The 10,220-nt window shown below is 47.3% G+C and overlaps 1 long non-coding RNA gene across 2 annotated transcripts; it reads left to right on the top strand.

Moving 5' to 3' along the window:
* Window positions 1–4,317: 4,317 nt before the first annotated feature.
* Window positions 4,318–8,440, top strand: LOC109283313 (uncharacterized). Of its 2 annotated transcripts, none has more exons than XR_009463940.1 (3): window positions 4,318–4,385; window positions 6,332–6,495; window positions 7,550–8,440. It is a non-coding gene; the product is annotated as an uncharacterized LOC109283313 (long non-coding RNA). The 2 variants fall into 2 exon arrangements; XR_002090425.2 differs by lacking the exon at window positions 7,550–8,440 and adding an exon at window positions 7,301–7,543.
* Window positions 8,441–10,220: the final 1,780 nt, after the last annotated feature.

Genomic DNA, 10,220 nt, shown 5'->3' with positions numbered 1-10,220 from the left:
ATTCACTTTATTATGATGATAGGGACAGTGGTAAGCTTCCAAATTGTTTTAACACTGTAGATATATAAATAAAACATTGCCCAACTGATCACTGTCTCTCTGGCTCTCATTCTCTCTCTATATGTATAATGGTCTTTTGTTTTAATTGTGGAGGAACATGCATTTTGAGGTATTTTACAGAGTGACTGGGATTTTTTTTATCAGGGATTTTTCAGTTTTCAAATTGGGAACACCAGAATTCCTTCTAGGGAGGCCAGTGGCAGGCAATGTTCCCTGTAAGATGTAGTGGTCTGTGAGTGCACTGCTTTGGTCCATGAGCATGCCGCTTTGGTCCGTGAGGATGCTGCTTGTTGTGAAGTTCCTATTGGGTCTAAAAAAGGAGCCTGCCACATAGGCTTAACTTAGAGTTAGCTTTTCTCTGAGATGTCTTTGAACAAAGGGCCAGCGCTATTCTGAAGGCTGACCCCAGATTGAAACAGGAAGGCCAAGCATCAGGAAAATCCCTGACCTGGATTTCCAAAGAGTATACAGGCTGGTGGGGCCAACCTAGGAAAGCACCCTGCCCCCAGGCACCAGCTTTCCCAGCAGGGGCTAAGCCCCCATCCTCCTCCCACACTGGGAGGAAAGCTCCTTTGGACATTGAGGTCATTCTTGCCATGACTCAAAAATGCACGAGTGGCTCAGAGCAATTCCCCCACATTGGAGGTACTCCAACAAGTTGAGGGAGTGTGGTCTTGGCTGAGCTGCGCAGGCCAAAGCCTCTTGAATGCTTGGGGGTCAAAGATCCCATGCTGATATTTCCCCCCCACCCTTGCAAATGAACTCTGCCTTTGGATGAATGCCAAAGCAGGCAATTGCTTTCAGCCTACCTCAGGTTGAATCTACCCCAGCCCCTACCCCCACCTCACCTCAGGGAGGAGTCACTGACTGCCCCACGCTGCTCTCTCTCCCTACCGGGATGCCGGCGCAGTGAGAAATGGAGCAGAGTGGCCCCCATGCTGAGTGGTAACTTACCACCAGTAAGGTGTCCTGTGCTGGCTCCAATGCCTCCACCGTGCTCCACGCCCAAAGTTTACAGGAAGCCACAGCCCAGCTCCTCTCCGGGCAGGTGCACGGCATTAAAAAGTTTGCGCACAGCAAGATTTTTTATTGTGTGCAGCTGCACATGTGTGCAGCTTAGAGGGAACCTTGGTGGCAGGGCCCTGCCTGCTCAGAGCTAGCACCTTGGACCCTTCTGGAGGCGGCTGACCTCCTGTCACTTGGGGCCAGGAGGACGTGCTTTGAAAGTTCAAAGCAGGCTACCACACCCGGAACATGTTCTGGGCGATAGCTGCCCAGATGGCTGGGCAGGGGGCACACATGGCAGTAGTGCTGCACAAAGGCCAACTTTGCAGCCACAGCCCACTGGAAGCTGGCCCAGAGGGCAGATGCCTCCACTGGCTATGCAATCCCCATCCAGGTCTGGCAGGTGTGCAGCAGACTGTGCAGTGGGTAAAGGGAACTCTCAGGGCTGCTTCAGCAGTCCAGCTGGCACAAGGGGTAGTGTCCCTAGGTATCAATTGGTTGGGTCCCAGTAGCTCCTGAGAGCGAATGGCCCCGAGATACTTGACAGGGCAGCTTTTTGTACTGATGGAGCTAGGACAGAGCAGTTTTTTATACTGCTGGAGACAGCAAAGGTGCTGGCCCCAGGCTCTAGCTCCCCCTGGCTACAGATCCAGGAGGAGCCAGGCAGGGTTATTTTTCCCCAAGTGGCACAAGTTGCTCAAAGTGCATGTCCGGGCATGTGCATTGAGGCAAAAAGTCCCAGTTCAAATTTGCACCACTTCTATTTGAGCTGCTGCAAGCGCATGTGCTTGCATGTGTGGACATCCCCTAAGGGGCATTTTATGAAATCTCCCTCAAGATTAAGGCAGTGATGAAAAGGAAAATGTGATTGATAGCACATAGCTTTGCTGCAGTCTGTGGTGTGGACAAAGCTCTCAGCCAAGATTCTCAGTTGCAAAGCATCACAAGTGGATTTGTTTGATAATGGAAGCTGGGATTTCCCTGTGAGGGTAGCAAGTAACTAATGTAAGCTGAGTCAGTGCTAGTATCAGAGAGATGCAGAGAAAGCACTCCCCCTCTATGCCTCTTTGTTCCTGTTCAGTCTGGGATTGCCCTAGGTGAGCACAGGGTTTAACTAAGATAATCAGTACTTAGAGTAATTCCTGAGCAAACATTCTACCTATGCCATTTGAAAACTGAGAGTGAGTTTGAAAAGCAACCTTCCTCTCTTTTGCCCTGATCTGTAGCAAGATACCTCTTCTAAGAAATGGTGTTGCACTGGATTTAAAGGAATTTAATCTCCCCCTAATAAAACTGTCTGTCACTTTAAATCATCAATGTAAGAAGGCTATTGTATTGATGCTACATACATGCACACATCTTATGGGGATCAGAGGGATCTTTGGAAACCACAGCAGGAAGGGAGAAAGAGGAATTCCCTAAACTGAAATTATCCTAGGCAGAGAAAGCTGCAGAGCAGCGTGTGATGTGGCAGAAGAAATGCATGAAAGGAAAAAGACAGGGAAGAGCAGAAAGAAATGTGGGGCACAATGGAAGCTAGAAAGAGACTCATCTGAGGACTGCAGAGAGGGGCGGAGGTAGGAGGGTGCATTCAGGGGCTCTTCAGGAAGGATCTCTCCCAGTCAGGAGCTGCCTGGCTTGACAGTACTTCCCCCTTCAGAGGAATTCCCTCACCCTTTGGCTGCTATTGGTCCTGGTGCAGTGACGAGTTGCTGGGTTGAAATTGATTTCTTTTTCTCTGCATATGTGGTGGAGGTATCAGGACTAAAGAGTCCCCTCCTTCTCCTTCTCCTTCTCCTCCTCCTCTGTGTGAAAAGCAGAATTTCTTTATCTCCACATCAGCAGATATTCTGTGCTGAGATCAAGTTCACAGACAAAACCAAGGGGTCTATCTTCTAGAAAAACTGCCTGCACTTGGCCCACCTAGCTGAGAGCTGGCAAGGTGATAAAGGTGCCTTCCTTGCAAGCAGTAGGCTGTGAAATAGATTTGAAAGTTCCGTCCATACTGAAAGCCAGCATTTTCTGAGCTGCCTGTTGAGAGTAAAGACATCTCATTGAAAAATGACTTAATGTTTGGCACTGCTAGACAAGGGCAACCCCTGTCCTATACCTCCCCACTCCAGTCTGTCTTCAAGATAGTGCAAGCCCAACTGCTAACCTGCCTTAGAAAACTGCTTCTCTCCCTTTGGCTTCTAACAGGTAGCTGTGTCTAGGGGCTAGTGAGCCTTAAGTAGAGATGTAAACCCCTAGCTCTCACCAAAAGCAAATTGCTTACCCTTTTCTCTGCCTCAGTGACTCCATTTGTAAAACGTGAATAATGATGCTAATTCATCTTTTTTTTAACACTATGCAAGGTACTATGGCTATCTGATCTAAAGGGAGTCTGACTGTTTAGAATTATTAAATATATTCAATTGCATGGTCTCCTTCAGTGTGAAAATGCGGTTGTCTTTTATGACAAGGTCTAAGTACAGAGGTGATATTGTACTTTGTGAACCATAGAGAGAGTTCCCAATTACTGTATGCTCCAATAATGCCTCTACCCTTGTCAAACTTGAGCATTTGAACTATGGCTGTAGAATAATAGGGAGGCAGCCTTCCCTGGTTCCTGGATACCAGTCTGAGAATCAGAAATGACATTCTTTCCTCTGCCATTGACCTGATGTGAATTACCTTGGGCAAATCACTTCCCCTATTTCTGCATCCATTTTCCTTTCCCTTTTAACTGCTTTCTCTATTAAACTATAAACATTTTGAGTGCCTGTAGATGTGCTCCGAGGCTGCTCTGATGCACTGTAATTGAAGTGCATTGGAGTAGACTCGATTAATTGAGTCTGCTGGAGAGTGGTAATTACCATGCTCCAGCCAGCCTCCACATTTCATGTATCAGTGTCCCTATGCTTCAAAATGGTGGTAGGGGCACTCGCCAAATGAGCTTTAATTCAAGTGCCCCCTCTGACATTTTGAAATGTGGGGACACTGATACATGAGATACTGAAGGAGCTTTAATTAGAACAGCTTTCGAAGCTGCTCTAAAGCACCCCATTACCCCCAAAGCATGTGTAAAAATACCTTTTGGGGCAAGAATTGTCTCTCTGTAAATAGCACTCAGTAGGGTGGGGACCTTGTCTCAGCTGGGGCTGTGTGGCAGAGCACTGTGTGTGCCTGCCACTTTAAGAGCCAGAAGGCAGCAGCCGGCAGGTGCCTGATTAGTGCAGCCATTTTAGATTCAGGGCTGCCCATATAAACAGGGCATTTTGCTGCTGGGTGGGCTAGGTAACAACATCACCTGGTTGCAGAACTGCTGGTATTGTCTGGAGGTAAGGGAGGAGTTGTAGGGAATGGTCAGGAGGCTTCTGGTCCTGGGTATGACCTAAAACTGCACTCTGCTGGGAGTGGGTGGCCTGGTGGGGCTCTCAGTGGTGTGGGAGCACCCAGGAAATGCTAGGCCAGTTATTGCCCTGGTGAAAGGTGGGTTGGGGTGTCTTAACCCCAAGCCCCCCCAATGGGGTGGGTTATCCTCTTTGTAGGGTCTGGAAGGTGGACCCCCAGAGAGAGTGGGGCCATAGACTCACACCTGTCTGGGCATCCCCTGGCTGGCTGATGCTGGGGCCAGGACTGGAAGGATTGAAGGGCTGGGGGCCCATTGTGAGGGATGCCCAAGAGCTGAGGGCCTGGGGTTCCTGACTTGCCTGGAGGTGGGCCAGGGCTAGTAGTCAAAGGTCCTGGGGGGGACCACACCCATAAGGGGAAGCAGTTCAGGGGGCTATGCTGCCCAGGATGAAGGCAGAATAGGCTGCCTGAAGAGAAGAATCCAGGTGGGGTTCAGTTAGTAGGATTTTGGGGCCTGATGTGGGGCTGGTGATATGGTAACATCTGGATGCCATCTATGAGGCTTGGGCTGCAGTGTAGGGGAGGAATGGAGCCACAGATAGCACCCCCTAGCATTGGGGCAAGAAGTGGGCAGCCTCCTGCTTTATTAAGATCAATTAAATAATTAACAACAAGGTGTGGTGGGAGAGAACACAGGTGGGTGGGCCACACTGAGATTGGCCCAGAGCAGGCCCTCCTGTTACAGGCTGTTAAGTGAATAGAAATAAAAATTGGGTAGGGTGACCCTACTGGTATCTACTTTCCACCAAGCTAGAAGATCCTTGGTATCTGGATTTCTCACTGATGTGAATGAGGCAAAACCTGGGTCCTTATAAGGAATTCAGGCAACTTTTTTTTTTTTTTTTGCAAGCCAGAAGACAAATTCTACAGCCAGATGTTACAGGGCTGATTGTACCTATGGCTAAGAATCATTTTCTATCTGCATCAAACAATTTTCTTTTATTACCAATGCAATCTAAAATATTGAAGGGAAAAATGTGCTGGCAGTTGTGGTATTGATCTGTTCCAGCAGCTTACAGATACTTGAGTGTTACTTTCAACTGGACATCTTTCAAGAGAACAGTGGGTTAGGTATTAATGCATAGTAAAAGCCTTCCAAAACCATGAACAATGTAAACATAATCTGCCATCAGATCTCGCTTCAAACTGCACAGGCAATGCAGGTTAATTGAAAACTCGAAGCCAAAGAGCAAATGGGATGCTTTGGAGCAAACTGGGCTAATATATGATTCCAGAGGTTTAGCTAAAATAGAGCAAGATTTGGTTGGGGGTGGGGGGGAAGAACCTGGTATGCAAGTGGTTAAATACGTTTCTTGCTGATGAAGTCTACCCTTACTCTTAAGGCTGCAGAGGACTGAGTAATATTGCTTTTCTCCCCAAATTTGTAGTAATCATTATGCAAACTGGCAGCACAAGTTGGGGTGTGTGTGTGTGGTTTTTAATCTATCAGACATTTCACCAATCTGCCAATTATAAACTCATGCCTGGTTGTTGCTTGCTGCAGCTTTTCACTGTTGCTATAGCAACAGAGATTGTCATTCCTCCAGCATCCTAAGGTAATGCTCCATGTTTACAAGGGACTGCAGGGTGGGGAAGAAGAGAGATGTGTTTATATAGAATATGCAGGCCCCTACCCATGGCAGTTTCCTGGAGCTTCCAGTGATAGATAAATGATTTACCTACCACCCTGCTCCAAGATGTCATCACCAATGCTTGACTTAATCAGGACATCAGCATGATTAATAGCCTTCTCCTGATGCTAGCAATTCCACTGCAAAGTGTGTGTGTGTGTGTGGGGGGGGGGGGGGGGGTATAGTATAAAGCAAGCAGCTTGTCTTCTCTGCAACAGCTTTCACCATCTTGTCTTACCCAGCAGCTGCAACAGAGGGATCTTTCAAGTAATGAGGATGATGCCCACTTGTGTGTGAGGGTGGAGGGAGCTGTGGATCTGTCCAGAACCGACATTTTTCTTCCACTTTTATTTTCAACAGCTGTGTTTTGCATCCATTCCCTGGGACAGGTGGCTATGAGCTGCAGGTGGGGATCAAATTGTACTTTGTTGGGGTGGTTTTCCTTTGGAAAATAATCAGCTCTCTAAGGTGTTTCTGGGCGATTCCTTCTGCACTTAGAAAGGAAGTGTTGATCCCCTTCATTCCATTCCACCATGATGAAGTCATGCAGAGTTAAACTGTGAAAAGCAGAGTTGAATGCCTTAATCCAGGACTCCTGAACTTCTTGTAGAAGGTATCTACTTGGAGATGCCTCTTCTGGCAAGAAGCAGAGCTTTTTCTTTCCTCTCTCAAAACATAGTCGCTGGCTGTCTCCTGTGGGAATCTACACATGGTGGAAGGATGGAATAATCTGGAACACTGTGCATCCTGGGAAAGGATGTATTACCCTCTGTCCCTTTATGACATACATAGGCAACTCTGCAGAGAGATGTGGTGTCTCCAAAGTCTTTTAAAATGGGCTTTTTCTAATGAAATTCAAGCCAGGTAATTGCTAGTGTGCTCTACTAATGCAGCTATCTAGTAGGAGACAGTAAAGTACAGACTCATGGCAAAATTGTTATAACTGGCAAAAGTTGGATTTTTACCAGTCTGTGTTACTCCACATTCACCCCAAACGTATCAGTGAAAGTGCCCTCCATCTGGCATTTTTCTTGGAAATCCCTTATCCTTTCTGAGCACAGATTCCTGCCCAAAAGGGATGGATACACCTGAATCCATTGCTGCTATGGTTTCCTGCAACTCTGCTTTCATCATTCCTGCTCCCGTTTTCCCTCTCTCTGGTATATACGCACACAGACATTACATCTTGAAATGATTCTTTCTGTTCACAGGCTTGGAAAGCAATTGCTCTGCATGACATCAGCACTCCCAGCCTGTTGCCAGGCAACACAACATCACGTGGATTATACCCCCAAAATAAATAAATATACATACATACACACTGTGTACTCTTCACTGCTTCTCCTACAGGGAGGGGGCTCCAAGACCTTTCTTGGATCTAGCATTTGGGATCTGGCACATCTGAGAGATGTGGGGTACAGCTGCCTACAAGTGTCTTGAATACTTTTCTTGTCCCTCAGATCCAGTGCTTGTTCCCTCTAAAAGGAGAAGAGAAAGGGATGAACATCTTGTCTCTCCACTGCATATACTGCACTATGCTCTCTTGCACAATGGTGGCTTTCATGGCCAGTCAAAGATTGGCTGAATACCTTCAATGTGAAGGAAACCTCCGGTTCTTGGGAACACAAGTGCCACATTCTGCTGCTGTAGCTTTCACTAGGGCAGCTGGAGTGGGGAAAATCCGGTCACAGCCTTTAGAAGAGAATGGATTTAAACCTTATATCATCAGCCAAGTGTCAAATCCATCCTCACGCTCATCTATGCAGCTTGTTTCTTATGCCAGCTACCTTCTCTTTGTTTCTCCTGCCCTGAGCCTAGGCTCTTGGCAGCCAACCCATAAATTAAAACCTACAATCTACATTGCAACGTAAAAGATGGCTTCTCTTATCTTAACAGTTCAGCAGATTTCTCCCATCTGACATAGGCTGTAAAGAGAGATCTCATCTGAGGAAGTCCTGATTGTCCCAGGTTTCAACTCAGACCAAAACACAAGTCACCTAGCCATTTACACACATAGCCCTTCCCAGCTGCATCATTTCCCCTTTGACAGACTTGTCCCTGGAATGAATGGCAGTAAACTGGAATGAGTCATGATTAACTTATAGAAGCACACAGCATTGTCCAGGGGAAAAATGTGACATTTTCTCTCTCATAATTCACAGGTACTTAAATTGGCACAACAGACTTTATGTCTGTAAGATCCCACAACAAAAGGCTTTCTTCCCAGAGCAATGTGATGTCTGTTTATGTCTATAGCATTAATAAAGTAAATCCAACCTCCAGCAACCTCTGACCCAAGCCCTGCTTAAAAGACTGGTGAAAATATGTATAGAATGAATTAGTTCCATACAAGCAATGGGATCCTATAGAAACTACTCTGAAATCCTATTGGTTGCAATAGAGAATGAGATCCATTTTGAGCCATCTTACAGAATTCAATAGCTCAGTTTGTTTGGGCAGCACTTAAATGTCTTTAAGAATTATCTTGTTCTCCTGTAAACATTCTTCAGGGCTTCTCTAGATGACTAAGTACACTCCAATCTACCCTTCTTACCAGAGAGTGCTGCCATTATCAGATTCCTTTGCAGCTACTCAGCAGATGATCCTGAGTAAAAGAGATGTATGAAGTTTGCATGGGTGTAAACGGGGACTATTCCACCACTAATTAAGGCCCCCTCTGCTAATCATTTCTCCTCAGTACTCTTCTAATGATCTCAGCAATGTCACCATCATCAACTGCTTCTATTGGTTACTATGAAATATAGAACAGCTTTACAGGGGCAGTGACAAGCAGCAAGACCCAAGAGATTTGATATAACTGAACTGTACTCAGCGTAGGTCTGTTGTGGAGAGGGCAAAGGTAGAAGCAAGCCCATTTCATGCCCTTGTCCCAAACTTGGGGTAGTTTAGGGGCTAGTTCGGCCCAGCTTGAAAACTGAAAACTGTTCCTGCTTGTAACTGGCCCTGGTCCAAGGAGCAGGATTTGTTTGGTAATATGCTTATTGGGCCAACCGTATAGTTGGGAGACATGTCAGATGAACTTAAGGGCACAAAGTGCCCTTCCTTAAGTCATTAGCTGCCTAAAAGTTTGTCCAACATTTCTCCCAACAACATTGTTGGCCCAATAAATGATATTACAAAACAAATCCCGTTTCAGGCATATTCCCTGTACCATTATGGATATAACAACACTATACTGCTGTCCCCAGGAGTCATGCCAACATTAAGGGCAGCCAGCACAGAGTCGTCCTCCTCTGTTATGGCGTTCATCTTCCAAGAATGCCTTCTTTACTGCAGAATGGTCTGAGGGTATGATATGGGCAATACATTTGCCCTACAATCTCCCCCTTTGTGATTCTGCTTATACAGAGTCCTGAAGTGCCTTTATCTGCCACATGTATCGCTGCACTGGACCACTGAGAAGCAAGGGGATTGAAATTGAGACTCTGGCCCAAGTGTTGTAAACTTCCAGGGCCAAAATTTTGCTTTCCATCATCCTGATGTAAATACAGAGAAATGCTATTCAAAGCAATGTAGTTAACCTTGATTTGCACGAGAGAAAAAAGGAACAGGATCAGAGCAGTAATGCAGAAGAGCTCCAACTCCTTTTTTTTTTCCCTTGGAGGCGGTGTGTTTAAAATGAACTCATTAGAGTCCCCGCTCTGGTGCGAGATGTGCGGGTGTAAGCCCGCTGTGCCCCCATGAGCCCAGGCACCCCAGCAGCGACCCCAGGACCCCCAACAAGCCCCGGCCTGCCGGCAGGTAAGCAGAGACCCATGGATGAAGGGACCTAGTAAGCTGGGAGCGGGCTAAGTGGGCCAAGGAAGGTCACGCCGCGCCCCCACCCCAGCTCCTACTTCGCCCAGCCCCCCAGAGAGCCGCGCAGACAGGCCGTGCGAACAGGCATGCTCCTGGGCCCGGCGTGCAAATTAGTGTGAGAGTTCGTGCAGGAGGGCGAGAGGGAGAGCCCAAGGCCCTGCCTGTGAGCCCCCCCAGAGTAAGCAGTCCCAGCTGTAGCCAGCCCACCAGCAGCATGACACAGATGGGCATGCACCGCACCTCGAGGGTCCCCTCAGGGTCTACACCCCCCCCCCCCCAGCACCTCGGATGCGGCCACCCAGACAGAGACCA

The sequence above is a fragment of the Alligator mississippiensis genome, chromosome 8, assembly GCF_030867095.1.
Source record: "Alligator mississippiensis isolate rAllMis1 chromosome 8, rAllMis1, whole genome shotgun sequence".
Classification (NCBI taxonomy): domain Eukaryota; kingdom Metazoa; phylum Chordata; order Crocodylia; family Alligatoridae; genus Alligator; species Alligator mississippiensis.
The sequence above is the reverse complement of the archived record's forward strand: the minus strand, read 5'-3'. Positions and strand labels throughout refer to the sequence as shown.